The 16,016-nt window shown below is 54.8% G+C and overlaps 1 long non-coding RNA gene across 2 annotated transcripts in view; it reads right to left on the bottom strand.

Annotated features, from left to right (window-relative positions):
• LOC135190905 (uncharacterized) overlaps positions 1-16,016 on the bottom strand; it is a 614,761-nt gene continuing 598,745 nt past the window's right edge. Inside the window, exons 1-3 of one of the 2 annotated variants that reach the window (XR_010308669.1) lie at positions 11,832-12,319; positions 3,583-3,653; positions 1-320 (exon numbers count right to left, since the gene is read on the bottom strand). This is a non-coding gene — a long non-coding RNA (uncharacterized LOC135190905). Of the gene's footprint in view, positions 321-3,582; positions 3,654-11,831; positions 12,320-16,016 lie in introns of those variants that run through there. The other variant, XR_010308668.1, reaches the window with a different exon arrangement.

Raw genomic sequence — 16,016 nt, 5'->3', positions numbered from 1 at the left:
TAAAGAGGATTTGAGTGTGACATTTATGGTACAAATCAGCTTAGGAAGCCCACAGCTCTCTGCTGGCTGGGGGAAAACTCAGTAGTAAACGGGCAACACATGGGATGGAGGAGCCAAGAGGGCTCCACAGCCCTCTGATGAGCATCCTGCAAGTCCAAAGCACGTCAGCAAGTGGATCCAGCTCTTGTATGGGGAGCTTGGTGGTCACCATTGCCACCAGCGACAATGTCCTCTGCCTGTCACTTGCACTGTGTCAAGGCGAGTGCCTTGGCACAGCAGAAGCTCGTCACCACTGTGTGTCACTGTAGGCATTGAAACAACTGCAGCAAGAAGGGAGAAAGTGAGATGATCAGGCTGTAGAGCAAACCTCCCCCACCCCCGTGTCAGCCCAGAGCAACAGGACACAGTTCTTCAAGCTGCTCTTCCCCTTCCCAGTTTGAAGAGGAAGCCACACAGCAAAGTGTTCCATCATCTTGGGCTGCAGCAAGAGCAGTGTGGGCAGCAGGGCAAGGGAGGGGATTCTGCCCCTTGGCTCTGCTCTCCTCAGACACCTCCTGGAGTCCTGGGTGCAGTTCTGGAGCCTCCAGCACAAGCAGGACATGGAAGTGTTGGAGCCAGTGCAGAGGAGGCCACCAAGATCCACTTTCAATCTCCCCTCTCACACTTCCAACCCATTCCTCCTCCTCCTGCCATTCCCAGACCTTCTCAACAGTCCCTCCCCAGCCCTCCTGCAGCCCCCTGCACATCCTGCAAGGCCACTCCAAGCTCTCCTGGAAGCCTTCTCCTCTGCAGGCTGCACAGCCCCAACTCTCTCAGCCTGTGCTCAGAGCAGAGCTGCTGCAGCCCTCTCAGCATCTTGGTGGCCTCCTCTGGGCTCTGGTTTAATCCTCTTCAAGCACCACATGAAGCTGCATCACCTTTTGCTACCCAAGCAGCACACTCACAGCATCCCCCACATGCTTTGTCCTAACTAAGCACTTGGTCTTGATGATCTGGCTGGGGCACTTAGTGCCATGGTCTGGTTCCTTGGCCAGGGCTGGGTGCTAGGTTGGGCTGGCTGAGCTTGGAGCTCTCTTCCAACCTGCTTGATCCTTTGATCTTGGAGGCCTTTTCCAACCAAAACAATCCTGGGATTCTAACCACCCTGAGCCCTTTTCTAGAATCATAGAATCAACCAGGTTGGAAGAGACCTCCAAGCTCATCCAGTCCAACCTATCCCCCAGCCCTATCCAATCAACCAGACCATGGCACTAAGTGCCTCATCCAGTCTTCTCTTGAGCACCTCCAGGCATGGTGCCTCCACCACCTCCCTGGGCAGCCCATTCCAATGCCAATCACTCTCTCTGTGCAGAACTTCTTCCTAACATCCAGCCTAGACCTACCCTGGCACAACTTGAGACTGTGTCCCCTTGTTCTATTGCCTCTTGCCTGGGAGAAGAGGCCACCCCCACCTGGCTGCAATGTCCCTTCAGGTAGTTGTAGACAGTAATAAGATCACCTCTGAGCCTCCTCTTCTCAGACAAGCACAGATTTCCCCTCAGCATTCTGAAACTTCCCCAGGAGTGGAAGATTTGTTCTAAACCAACATGAGCAGCAGGGAGAAACTCCCTGAATAGCCACAGCAAGGCCTTGCATTGCAAATCATCCAAATCTTTTCATGCTGAGCAGGCTCTGACAACCTGGGAGAGCCCAGCCCGAGGGGGTGCCTTGGCTGGCTGCTCCCTCTGCAGTCAAGCAGACCCTCATTAGAGGTGACACACTCCACAAAAGCTGAGTGTTGTGGAGGCAGGGAATTAATGTGGCCAAGTCAGGAATATATATATATATATATATATAAAAACAGAGTTATTTTATGTCCCCAAAAACCTGCCCCCAAAACTAGATACAGAAATTAATTGAGTCTTAATTAGCAGATTCATAGAATCAAGCAGGTTGGAAGAGAGCTCCAAGCTCAGCCAGCCCAGCCTAGCACCCAGCCCTGCCCAACCAACCAGACCATGGCACTAAGTGCCCCAGCCAGGCTTGGCTGCAACACCTCCAGCCACACAGACTCCACCACCTCCCTGGGCAGCCCATTCCAGTGCCAATCACTCTCTCTGACAACAACTTCCTAACAACATCCAGCCTCAACCTGCCCTGCCACAGCTTCAGGCTCTGTCCCCTTGTTCTGTTGCTGGCTGCCTGGCAGCAGAGCCCAACCCCACCTGGCTGCAGCCTCCCTGCAGGCAGCTGCAGGCAGCAATGAGCTCTGCCCTGAGCCTCCTCTGCTGCAGGTTGCACCCCCCCAGCTCCCTCAGCCTCTCCCCATAGGGTTTATGTTCCAGGCCCTTCACCAGCTTTGTTGCCCTTCTCTCAACACCTTCCAGCACCTCAACATCTCTCTGCAATGGAGGAGCCCAGAACTGGACACAGCACTCAAGGTGATTGAGAAGATCTTACAAGGATACCATAGGTACATTTGACTCTTTTGGCAGTCAGGAGCTGGAAAAGGCTAAGCTGCTAACCACAGCATCCCCCACTGTTAACCAGGCTGAGCCAAAAGCTCACTCCTGGGTGAGCCAGGCTGGCTAACAGAGAGAGCAGCCCAGAGGCTTGGCCACTGCTCTTCTTCAAAGCCTTCTGAGGCTCCTTAAGGCCAATCAGGCTGCACAGAGGCAGTGCTTAGGGTGGGAGCCCAAAGCCTGTGCCTCAGCAGCTTGTCCTTGCAGCACCAGGGGACTCCTGCTGCAGGAACTATGCAGGCAGGGGAGAGCTCTAAGGCAGCACCCCAAGGTGGGCAGCACCCCAATATTTATACCCTTCCCAGACAAAGAGCTGAGTTACCACTGCTGGGCGCAGAGAGCACAGCCAAGCACAGCCCCTTCCCAGTGCAGGCACTGCAGGGGCACCCCTGGTGCTTAAGGGCCCTTTGCTGCCTCCATGGGCACAGCACAGCCATCCCTAGTGCCAAGGGCCCTTTGCTCCCCGCATGGGCATCTACACAGACACTCCCTGTGCCAGAAGGGCCCTTTGCTCCCCCATGGGCACTGCACAGGCAACCCTCGTGCCAGAGAGGCCCTTTGCTTGCCCCATGGGCATCTGCAGGGGCAGCCCTAGTGCCAGCAGGGCCCTTTGCTCCCCCATGGGCATCTGCAGGGGCACCCCTAGTGCCAGCAGGGCCCTTTGCTCCCTCATGGGCATCTGCATGGGCACCCCTAGTGCCACCAGAGCCCTTTGCTCCCCCCATGGGCATCTGCAGGGGCACCCCTAGTGCCCGCAGGGCTCTTTGCTCCCCCCCATGGGCATCTGCAGGGGCACCCCTAGTGCCCGCAGGGCTCTTTGCTCCTCCCATAGGCATCTGCAGGGGCACCCCTCGTGCCAGCAGGGCCCTTTGCTCCCCCATGGGCATCTGCAGGGGCACTTCACGCCTTTTCCTCCCCCATTCAAACCACAGAGCAGAGGGATTTGGGGGTACACAGGACTCCAGGACAGTGTCCCTGCCCATGGCAAGGGGGTTGGAGCTGGCTGATCCTTGTGGTCCCTTCCAGCCCTGCCTGATTCTGTGATCCTAACTAGCAGCAGAGAGTTGCATATTTTACTTGCCAGCTTGGCTGTAGCTCTTGGGATCCAAAAGGTAAGATCTGAGGGTTGCTTCTTCCAGTTTTCTTCTGCTTCTGAATACATAGTAAAGACAGAAAGGCAGAGCCTGGCTTTGGTTTCAGCCTCCCAAAACCTAAAGCAGCCAAATCAATCAGATTCCTGCTGCCACTGCATAATGCATTGCACTTGGAGTGCAGGCTGTGGGCTAGGAAGATGCAGAAGATAACAGCACAGAGGGAGAAGGGATGAGTTGTAACCAGGGGAACAGAGCAGAGGGCTGTGAGTTGTCAGAGCTAAGGCAGAGGCACTGAGGGCTAAGGGCTAGATCCTGATCCATCTCCTCTCAGAACCTCCTTTGCTGGCTGCATCTGGTGGGGATTTGCACAGGAGCAGAGCGGGGAGCAGGATGGAACAGCTGCTGGTGCCTAGTCTCAGGTGATAGGAGAGGAAATGGCCTGAAATTGTGCCAGGGGAGGGTTAGGTAGGAGATGAGGAAACATTTCTTTCCTGCAAGAGTGGTGAGGGATTGGCAGAGGCTGCCCAGGGTGGTGGTGGGGTCCCCATGCCTGGAGATGGTCAAGGAACCTGTGGCCATGGCACTTTAGGCCATGGTTTAGTGGCCACGGTGGTGCTGGGTTGATGCTTGGACTCAATGACCTTAGAAGGCTTTTCCAACTGAAACAGTTCTGTGGCTGTGGTTGTATGATGTGCTGAGGGCACCTGGCTGCTGTTCACAGCTGCCTTTTCAGCTCAGGGAGCTGCTGTCTCCTGCAGAGCCCAGCAGCTTGCCCCTGACTGGGAGGTGCCTTTGTGCTGTTTGAGTCTTTCTTCAACTCCTTCCAAAGACTGATTCAAAAACAACAGAGAGTGTCTGGATGAGAGGTTCCTGGAGTCTGCATGGGGGTGGGAGCCTCTCCCTTTCCCCATCACTAACCTCCTGCCCTCCAGCTGGCCCCAGCAAGAGGATTACCCAAAGCTCTGAGAGGGGCTGCATGAAGTAGCCATGGGTGAGACACTGCATGGAGGAACCTCACCCACAGAGGCACAGAGCCACTGTGGTTGGAAAAGGTCTTCAAGATCATAGACTCCAACCATTAGATCATAGAACCAAGCAGGCTGGAAGAGAGCTCCAAGCTCAGCCAGCCCAACCTAGCACCCAGCCCTGCCCAAACAACCAGACCATGGCACAAAGTGCCCCAGCCAGGCTTGGCTGCAACACCTCCAGCCACACAAACTCCACCACCTCCCTGGGCAGCCCATTCCAGTGCCAATCACTCTCTCTGACAACAACTTCCTCCTAGCATCCACCCACAACCTGCCCTGGCACAGGCTGTGTCCCCTTGTTCTATTGCTGGCTGCCTGGCAGCAGAGCCCAACCCCACCTGGCTACAGCCTCCCTGCAGACAGCTGCAGACAGCAATGAGCTCTGCCCTGAGCTTTCTCTTCTCTAGGAAGACTCTGGGCTGGCTCTGACTTTGCCAGGGCCACTACAACACCATAGCCTTGAGCACCATATCCAGGCTGCTTTGAAACACATCCAGGGATGGGGATTCAACCACTTTTCTGGCAGCTTCCTCCAGTCTTTGAGAATCCTTTGGGTACAGAGGTTTTTCCTAATGTCCAAGCAAACTTCCCCGGGTGTAACACTCTGCATTCTCTGGTCCTGCTCTGGCAGAGGGGTTGGACTTGAAGATCTTCAGAGGTCCCTTCCAATCTCCTAAGATGCTGTAATCCTGTGAATCCCAGAATGTCAGGGGCTGGAAGGGACCTCCAAAGCTCAGCCAGTCCAACCCCTGCCAGAGCAGCAGCACCCAGAGCAGATCACACAGCAACACATCCAGGCAGCTCTGCAGTATCTGCAGAGAGGGAGACTCCACAGCCCCCCTGGGCAGCCTGTGCCAGGCTCTGGCATCCTCACAGGGAAAAAATCCTCCTCATGTTTCCATGGAGCTTCCTCTGCCTCAGCTTCCACCACTGCCCCTGGTGCTGGCACTGGCATCCCCCAGCAGAGCCTGGCTCAGCCTCCTGCCACTCAGCTGCACACATTGAGAACCATTGCTGAGGTCACCTCTCAGCTCCTCTGCTCCCAGCTCCCAGCCCCAGCTCCCTCAGGCTCTGCTCCTAACAGAGCTCTTCCATTCCCTTCATCCTCTCTGTGGCTCTGTGCTGGACTCTCTCCAGCAGTTCTGTGTCCTTCTTGAACTGAGGGCCCAGACTGGACACAGTGCTCCAGATGTGGCCTCAGCAGGGCAGAGCAGAGGGGCAGGAGAACCTCTCTCCACCTACTCCCCACAGCCCTTCTAATCCAGCCCAGACTGGCATTGCCCCTTCTGGCCCCCAGAGCACACTGCTGGCTCATCCTCACCCTCCCATCCACCAGGACCCCTAAATCCTTTTCCCCTTTGCTGCCTTCCAACAGCTCAGCTCCCAACCTGTACTGCTCCCTGGGGTTGCTCTTTCCCAGGTGCCAGCCTCTGCACTTGCCCTTGGTGACTTTCAGGAACACTCCTCCTCCATTTGGAGTTGCAGTGAGCACAGTTTAAGAGGAGGAAATAAAACCACTCAGCCTGCTTCATTACCAACCTCTCCATTTCCATCAGAGGCTTCCCCCCACACCTCTTTCCTTCTGTTCCTGCAAGAGGAGAGCAGCTCTCTGCTACTGCAAATTGTGTCTGTGGAGCATCCCCAGGTTTGCCTGGGATTCCCATGACATCTGTCCTCATTTTAGGGGTAGGCAGCTCTGAGCTTGTCTGGACACCCAGAATGAGTTCAGTCTTAGCTATATCAGAAGAAAGAAGAACAAACATCTGTAGATATTCATTAATTCTACCTAGTTCTGTGATCCAGACTCACTACCTGGTGGCAAACCACACAATCAGTTGGGTTGGAAGAGACCTTGCAGATCATCAAGTCCAGCCCTCAACCCAGCACTGCCAGGTCACAGTATCACAGTATCACAGTATCACAGTATCACCAAGGTTGGAAGAGACCTCACAGATCATCAAGTCCAACCCTTTAGCACAGAGCTCAAGGCCAGACCATGGCACCAAGTGCCACGTCCAGTCCTGCCTTGAACAGCTCCAGGGACGGCGACTCCACCACCTCCCCGGGCAGCCCATTCCAGTGCCCAATGACTCTCTCAGGGAAGAACTTTCTCCTCACCTCCAGCCTAAATCTCCCCTGGCACAGCCTGAGGCTGTGTCCTCTCGTTCTGGTGCTGGCCACCTGAGAGAAGAGAGCAACCTCCTCCTGGCCACAACCTCCCCTCAGGTAGTTGCAGACAGCAATGAGGTCTGCCCTGAGCCTCCTCTTCTCCAGGCTAACCAATCCCAGCGCCCTCAGCCTCTCCTCGTAGGGCTGTGCTCAAGGCCTCTCCCCAGCCTCGTTGCCCTTCTCTGGACACACTCAAGCATCTCAATGTCCCTCCTAAACTGGGGGGCCCAGAACTGAACACAGCACTCAAGGTGTGGTCTAACCAGTGCAGAGTACAGGGGCAGAATGACCTCCCTGCTCCTGCTGGCCACACCATTGCTGATGCAGGCCAGGATGCCACTGGCTCTCTTGGCCACCTGGGCACACTGCTGGCTCATGTTCAGGTGGGTATCAATCAGCACCCCCAGATCCCTCTCTGTCTGGCTGCTCTCATCCACTCTGACCCCAGCCTGTATCTCTGCATGGGGTTGCTGTGGCCAAAGTGCAGCACCCTGCACTTGGAGCTATTGAATGGGTTAGGTTGGAATGGACCTCAAAGCTCAGCCACTTCCCAACCCCCTGCCATAGGTTCCACACCTCTCACTGTGCTTGGCTTCTCCTTCATGCCACCAAGAACAGCAAAGCACAGAAGGGACACCCATCAAAGCAGTCTTGTTCTGCTGGTTGTGTTGCAGTCACTAAGCAGCAATCTCCTCCAGCTCAGCATCTCTCACCCACGGTGACTCTCGGGGCCAGAGGCATTAACTCCTCGGCACTCTCTGCTGCCGGCAGAGCCCTGCAGGATCGATTCCCTCTCTCCCTGTCTCACCGCTGGCTGCACTGCTTCTCAGGGCAACTTATGGGGCTCTTTAGCACTCCCAGTTGCCCTGGAGGGTTTGATGAGCTCAGCTGTCGGCAGCAGAGGGATGAGAGGAACCAGAGATGATTTGTCTGGGCACGACAACCAGAGTGAAAGCTGAAGTAGGATCAATCTCCTCCGTTCTAGCCTGGAGCCTATTAGACAAGAGCTGTAAGAGCAGCTCAGCAGCAGGATTGGGCTGTGCTTGGTGGTGGTGGGGGGGTGGGTTGGTTTCACACACCCCCCCTCCCTTTTTACTTCAATGATTCCTTGTCCTCAAAGAAGGAACATTACCTAATTCCTCTGCAGCATACCCAGGCTTGTGTCTTATCCCTCTACACAGATCCATCTTAAGCCAACCACAGGCAATAACCTCAAACCATTCAGTGCAGGAAGCAGCATAATCTGCCATGCATTAAAGGGCTAAAAAACCCCTGCCTAATGTTAGAGGAGTCTCAGAGCTGTTAAGCTACTACTTAACCACGGTAATTCAGCACCAAGGCTCTCCCCCCCATGGCACAGCCAATAATGAGCACGTGGCTCAGGCCTTTAATGAGTGTCCCCCCCCAAATAACTCAACCAAAAGGCAAAATCCAAGAGGCTTTAGTGCCCAGGGAGAGCAGAAAATAATCATCATCATTAAAATAGTGAATGGGCAGAAGCATCCAATGAAGGCTGAGGGGGATTGTAAAATCATTTAGGGTAGAGGAGGGAGGATGTTGCTTCCCTGGCCCAAAGGCAGGCAGGCAGGCTTGGAGTATGTACCTGGGGCTCCACATCCCTCTTCCTCCCTGGATCACAGATGCTAGGGGTTGGGAAGGACCTCTATAGATCAAGTCCAACCCCTCTGCCAGAGCAGGAGCATAGAATCCAGCCCAGGAACACATCCAGACAGGGCTGGGAAGGCTCCAGAGAAGGAGACTCCACAATCTCTCTGAGCAGCCTGTGCCAGGGCTCTATGATGTTGTGGAGGCAGGGAATTAACGTGGCCCAGACAGGAATAATGTTCTCAGTACCTGCACCTGTTTTGGCAGAAGGGAGTCCAAGGGGATGGAGTTCAATAGCTCCAAGTGCAGGGTGCTGCACTTTGGCCACAGCAACCCCATGCAGAGATACAGGCTGGGGTGGGAGTGGCTGAGAGCAGCCAGACAGAGAGGGAACTGGGGGTGCTGATTGATACCCACCTGAACATGAGCCAGCAGTGTGCCCAGGTGGCCAAGAGAGCCAGTGGCATCCTGGCCTGCATCAGGAATGGTGTGGCCAGCAGGAGCAGGGAGGTCATTCTGCCCCTGTACTCTGCACTGGTTAGACCTCACCTTGAGTGCTGTGTTCAGTTCTGGGCCCCCCAGTTTAGGAGGGACATTGAGATGCTTGAGCGTGTCCAGAGAAGGGCAACGAGGCTGGGGAGAGGCCTTGAGCACAGCCCTACGAGGAGAGGCTGAGGGAGCTGGGATTGGTTAGCCTGGAGAAGAGGAGGCTCAGGGCAGACCTCATTGCTGTCTGCAACTACCTGAGGGGAGGTTGTGGCCAGGAGGAGGTTGCTCTCTTCTCTCAGGTGGCCAGCACCAGAAGGAGAGGACACAGCCTCAGGCTGTGCCAGGGGAGATTTAGGCTGGAGGTGAGGAGAAAGTTCTTCCCTGAGAGAGTCATTGGGCACTGGAATGGGCTGCCCGGGGAGGTGGTGGAGTCGCCGTCCCTGGAGCTGTTCAAGGCAGGACTGGACGTGGCACTTGGTGCCATGGTCTGGCCTTGAGCTCTGTGCTAAAGGGTTGGACTTGATGATCTGTGAGGTCTCTTCCAACCCTGATGATACTGTGAGAAATTAATTGGGGTGAGATCATTTTATCTAAGAATATAGATTTATTCATCTCAGTGTTCTGCACTCTGCCACCCCCAAGCACTGTACATTAATATCAATGTTTGGTACACAGTTATGAGAACAATCTAGGATAAAATATGTACAGGAACTTATATTTTTAACTAGCAAACATTCAAACTATAAACAGAGAGAGGAGTTTTCCCCATGGCTTAATGCTGCTTGGGGGCTCTATGCTATTTGCCCAGCAGAGTGGGCTGGAGCTGATTCTGCTCTGTGGCAGAGGCAACAGATATTACAGAGGTATTGCAGCTTTTACTCTCAATTCTTATCACAGGATCAACCAGGTTGGAAAGGACCTTCAAGATCATCAAATCCAACCTATAATTGAACACCTTCTAATTAATTAAACCATGGCACTGTCTCATCCAGTCTCCTTTTAAACACCTCCAAGGATGGTGACTCCACCACCTCCCTGGGCAGCTCATTAATCACCCTCTGGGGCTGCATCACAGCCTGTGTCTAATGTCCAGTTCTCCAGGGTCTCTGCCTGTGGACTCTGAGGCTGGAATCCTCCTGGCTTGAGAGGAAAGGATGAATCTTCCCAGTTGGTGGGGAAATAAGTTTCTGACCTTGTTCCCCTTGGTGAAGATGCAATCTCTGCCTTTGGTGCTGCTGGCTCCTTCTGGATGCTTCTGCCCAGGAGTTCTCAGCTGGCAGGATGTCAGGAGCAGGAGGAGAATATTGTGCTGTCTCTGGCATGCTTCTTCATGGCTAGGAGACCATGTGTGGGTGCAGACAATCCAGAGTCTGCTCCCTGGTTCTCTCAGCAGCAGTGGCTTTCACCAGGCAGTGATAGGCAGCAGGCATGCAAAGTGTGCACAGCTGCTGGGAGCCTGAGCTCTGTAGGTAAAGGCAATGCAGGATCTGGTCCTGATAAGGCAGTGGTGTGCAGATGTGCACAGCTGGCTTAGGAGACCATAGGCTCCTTATATGTACATATGTGGGGGTGGCCTCTTCTCCCAGGCAACCAGCAATAGAACAAGGGGACACAGTCTCAAGTTGTGCTGGAGTAGGTCTAGGCTGGATGTTGTTAGGAAGTTGTTGGCAGAGAGAGTGATTGGCATTGGAATGGGCTGCCCAGGGAGGTGGTGGAGTCTGTGTGGATGGAGGTGTTGCAGCCAAGCCTGGCTGGGGCACTTAGTGCCATGGTGTGGTTGGTTGGGCAGGGCTGGGTGCTAGGTTGGGCTGGCTGAGCTTGGAGCTCTCTTCTAACCTGCTTGGTTCTATGATTCTATGTGCAGGCTTAAATGAGCTCTGCAAGCAGATATGCAGGCAGGTGAGCTGTGAGTAGGTCAAAGCATGAGGTCTGAGCCTCTGAGCATCAGAGCTGTGCAATGGCATCTGAGCATGGGGGTCTGAGTGGCTGAGCACTGCAAGTGAGCACAGCCGACCCCCAGCGTGGGCATCTGCAGGGGCACCCCTAGTGCCAGCAGGGCTCTTGGCTCCCCCCATGGGCATCTGCAGGGGCACCCCTAGTGCCAGCAGGGCTCTTGGCTCCCCCCACGGGCATCTGCAGGGGCACCCCTAGTGCCAGCAGGGCTCTTGGCTCCCCCCATGGGCATCTGCAGGGGCACTCCTAGTGCCAGCAGGGGTCTTTGCTCCCCCATGGGCATCTGCAGGGGCACCCCTAGTGCCAGCAGGGCTCTTCGCGCCCCCCATGGGCATCTGCAGGGGCACTTCTAGTGCCAGCAGGGCTCTTTGCTCCCCCCATGGGCATCTGCAGGGGCACCCCTCATGCCAGAAGGGCTCTTTGCTCCCCCATGGGCATCTGCAGGGGCACTCCTAGTGCCAGCAGGGCTCTTTGCTCCCCTTATGGGCACCTACATGGGCACCCCTCGTGCCAGAAGGGCTCTTTGCTCCCCCCATGGGCATCTGCAGGGGCACCCCTCGTTCCAGAAGGGCTCTTTGCTCCCCCCATGGGCATCTGCAGGGGCACCCCCCATGCCATAAGGGCTCTTTGCTCCCCCCCTCCAGGCCTTCAGGACAGGGGAAAGGATTTTTGTGCCTTTCCTCTCCATCCAACCCACAGAGGGAGAGGAGTTTTGGGGTGTCCAGGACACATGACCCTCACAGTCAAGAAGTTGTTCCTCATATCGAGGTGGAGCTCCCTGTGCATGGGTGGCATCAGCAGTAGTGTGGGCAGCAGGTGCAGGGATGTGGTGAGGCTGTGGATGCTCCCTTCCACGGGGTGCTCAAGGCCAGGCTGGATGAGACCTTGGGCAACCTATGCTGGTGGGAGGTGTCCCTTGCCCATGGCAGGAGGGTTGGAACTGGCTGAGCTTTAAGATCCAACCCCTCCTATAATCCCATCTAAAGCTTCACCTTGCATTTTCCTTGTGGGAAGCATCAAAGCAAGCTGAGCCCAGGCTGCTGCTGAGCCTCATCTTGCTTCCTGACAGTCCACATCAGGGCCTTGTGAAACTGGACTGGAATAGGAGTTGTACTGCCAGGTAATGGTGCATCCAGCTGGAAAAATGGTGCTCAGAGCTCTAAAGGACAGAAGAAAATGCTCCTCAGGACGTCTCCCACAGCTCTCACCAATCACAGGGCTATTAAACTTGCATCACCATTGGAGCTGCTCCAGAATTGGTCTCCAGATCAATTTTCATGTCATGCTTTGGCAATGCAAAGCAGGAGGATTCTGGGGGAAGTGGCTGCTGATAGGGAGCAAGGAAATCTCATTGGTGAGGGAGAAGGAGGCAGCACACAGTGCAAGTGGAAGGACTGAAGATCAGAGCCCTGGCTTCAGGGTGCAGAGAAGGAGCAAGTTCATGAGGGAAGGACAAAGTCAAGGATGCTGCAGCCAGCTGGAAGCTATTTGGGTAGAAAAGTAGGCTTTGGAGAGAGAGTCCCAAGGGATCCAAAGGGTGAAGGAAGCTGACAGGGAGCACAGCAGGAGAATCACACAATGGTCAGGGCTGGAAGGGACCTCATGGATCATCCAGGACAGGAGACAGGGATCACAGCAGTCTGCTGCTCTGCACCAGAACAGCATCATAGAATCAGTTAAGGCTGGAAGGGACCTCAAGGATCATCCAGCACAGGAGACAGGGATCACAGCAGTCTGCTGCTCTGGACCAGCTTAGCACAAGCACAGCATCATAGAATCAATCAAGGCTGGAAGAGACCTCAAGGATCATCCAACACAGGAGACAGGGATCACAGCAGTCTGCTGCTCTGGACAAGCTTAGCACAAGCACAGGATCATAGAATCAGTCAGGATTGGAAGGGACCAACAGGATCATCCAGTTTACAAGTAAGCTGGGGAGGGACTTTTGAGGCTGTGAGGGAGTGTCAGGAGTGGGGGGAATGGAGCAAGGCTGGAGGTGGGGAGAGTGAGGCTGGAGGTGAGGAGGAAGTTGTTGAGCAGGAGAGTGGTGAGAGGCTGGAATGGGTTGCCCAGGGAGGTGGTTGAGGCCCCATGGCTGGAGGTGTTTGAGGCCAGGCTGGCTGAGGCTGTGTGCAGCCTGCTCTAGGGTAGGGTGTCCCTGGGCATGGCAGGGGGTTGGGACTGGCTGTTCCTTGTGGTCCCTTCCAACCCTGCCTGTTTTTGTGATTTCCAGCAATGATGCAGAGGAGTGCAGTGAATATCACTGAAGCAATGGAGAACACCACACAAGGGAAGAGCAAAGGAGCAGTTTGCTTAAGCTGGCAAAGTGCAAGCTGTGAGGAGAGGACAATATTTCCAAGGACAATGCTGGCATGAGTTGAAATGGAGGTAGCACAGCCCAGAGCTGGGTTGAGGCTGGAAGTCTGCACTGCCATCAGTGCTTCTTTCCCACAAGAGGAAAGGCAAGAAGTAACAAGACAGAATTTGGTGCCTTTGCAAGAAGCCCTCAAGAAAGTCCTGGCACTAGGTCAGAGCAGGCTTGGACTGATGGAGTTTTGATCCCTGACCTTCACAGACAGCTTACAGCAAAGCCCCATCATGAGCTACAGGCAGGCAGCAATACATGCAGGCAACCTGCCCTAGTGTGAGGTGTCCCTGCCCATGGCAGGGGGATGGAGCTGGTGCATCCCTGTGCTGGGCTGCAGCCAGAGCAGTGTGGGCACAGGGCAAGGGAGGGGATTCTGCCCCTTGGCTCTGCTCTCCTCACACCCCACCTGCAGTCCTGGGGGCAGTTCTGCAGCCTCCAGCACAAGCAGCACATGGAAGTGTTGGAGCCAGCCCAGAGGAGGCCACCAAGATGCTTAGAGGGCTGCAGCAGCTCTGCTCTGAGCACAGGCTGAGAGAGTTGGGGCTGTGCAGCCTGCAGAGGAGAAGGCTTCCAGGAAAGCTTGGAGTGGCCTTGCAGGATGTGCAGGGGGCTGCAGGAGGGCTGGGGAGGGACCACTGAGAAAGTCTGGGAATGACAGGAGGAGGAGGAATGGGTTTGAAGTGTGAGAGGGGAGCTTGAAAGTGGATGTTAGGAAGAAGTTGTTTGCAGTGAGGGTGGTGAGAGACTGGCACAGGTTTCCCAGGGAGGCTGTGGTGCACAGAAGCACAGAATGGGATCTTTGATCCCATTCTGTGCTTCTGTGCTCCACAACCTCCTTGGAGATGTTCAGGACCAGGTTGAATAAGATCTTGAGTGACCTGTTCTAGTGGGAGATGTCCCTGCCTATGGCTAGAGGTTGGCACTGGCTGAGCTTTGAGCTCCCTTCCAACCTAAACCATTCTGTGATCCTTGAGGTCCCTTCCAACCCTGGCAGTTCTGTGTTTCTGTTTTGTCCTCATCACCACAAGTGTGGTTCCTCCATGGCTTCACAAGCAACAGCTGCTGTAGAGGGCTTCACTTAACCCTGTGCTACCACATCCAGGTGAGGAACATCTCCCAACCCCTCCCAGAGGAAGAAAACAGAACATTCCAACAAGACTCTCAGGAATAAACATGGACTGTGGCCTGGGAAGCAACTGCTCTGCTCTGCAAGCCAAACTCAAGCCAAGCCCAAATCCAAACCCGCAGCTTACACAAACCAATTGGACTCTGCTGGCCCAGAGCTCAGCTCCAAGGTTTTGTTTTCCTCCCTGAGTGCTTCTGAGGACAGCTTCTTGCTGCAAGCAAAAGATTGAAACCAGATTTGGGATCCACTTTTCTTCTGCATGGGTGAAGGATAAACAATTCAAGCAAGGTTTGTTTGGTTCAGGAAGGACAAAGTAACACTGCTGGGAAATATCTGAGGTGACATCTCTCACACTTTCCTTTGTGTCCCACACTTGTTGTTCCAGACAACATCCTGCTTGGAGCAAGAAAATAGCCCAATTCAATTCCAACCTGCCTCAAGCATCCCCACTGGGCAGCAAAGTGAATGTTTGCACAGTGCTGAGCTCCACAGTCAGTGGAGTTTGGCCACTGGAAAGAGTTGAACCACTTTGTGGTTTTCTCCCTTGTTACTCTCATTTGGCAGCACCCCAAGGACCACCCCAGCTAGGGCAGAGAGATTGGAGTGGAGCAAAACTAAACCTGGGGAGGTTCAGATGAGATGTTAAAGTTCTTTAGTATGAAGGCAATGAGACAGGCACAGGTTGCCCAAGGAGATGGTGGAAGCCTCATCCCTGAAGGTGTTTAAAGCCAGGCTGGATGGATGTAGCTCTGAGCAACCTGAGATTCAGCCTGGATGTTAGGAAGAACAAGCAGGACATGGAAGTGTTGGAGCCAGCCCAGAGCAGGCCACCAAGATGCTGAGAGGGCTGCAGCAGCTCTGCTCTGAGCACAGGCTGAGAGAGTTGGGGCTGTGCAGCCTGCAGAGGAGAAGGCTTCCAGGAGAGCTTGGAGTGGCCTTGCAGGATGTGCAGGGGGCTGCAGGAGGGCTGGGGAGGGACTGTTGAGAAGGTGTGGGAATGGCAGGAGGAGGAGGAATGGGTTTGAAGTGTGAGAGGGGAGACTGAAAGTGGCTGAGGAAGAAGTTGTTTGCTGTGAGGGTGGTGAGAGACTGGCAGAGGTTGAGGGTGCTGAGAGCCTGGCACAGGTTTCTCAGGGAGGTTGTGGAGCACAGAAGCACAGAATGGGATCAAAGATCACATTGGGTGCTTCTGTGCTCCACAACCTCCCTGGAGGTATTGAGGATGTTAGGAAGAAGTTCTTCACCATGAGGGTGGTGAGAGTCTGGCACAGGTTGTGCAGGGATGTGGTGGAAGACTCATCCCTAGAGATGTTTAAGGCCAGGCTGGGTGTGGCTCTGATCCAATGTGAGGTGTCCCTGTCCATGGCAGGGGGTTGGGACTGGATTATCCCTGAGGTCCCTTCCAGCCCTGACTGCTCTGTGCACCTAACATTTGCTGCTGCTCTCACTCCTTTGCAATTCCAAGTCACAAAGCTCTGACTCTCGTGGGGAGCAGATGAGTGCTGAGCAGCATCACAGACCTTGGGGTGCAGCCTGTGCAGGAGCTTCAGACCCTTACCCACCTGGCAGCAAATCAATCTCTTTCCCAGCCCATCCACAGAGCACCTGAGGAGCTGCAGCTTGCAGCCAGAGTGCTGTGAGAGGAGATTGCTCAGTCCCTGTGCAAAGGAGTGCAGCTGGGAG

The sequence above is a fragment of the Pogoniulus pusillus genome, chromosome 37 (genome assembly GCF_015220805.1).
Source record: "Pogoniulus pusillus isolate bPogPus1 chromosome 37, bPogPus1.pri, whole genome shotgun sequence".
In the NCBI taxonomy this organism is placed as follows: domain Eukaryota; kingdom Metazoa; phylum Chordata; class Aves; order Piciformes; family Lybiidae; genus Pogoniulus; species Pogoniulus pusillus.
This window is presented reverse-complemented; position numbering and strand designations above follow the sequence as displayed.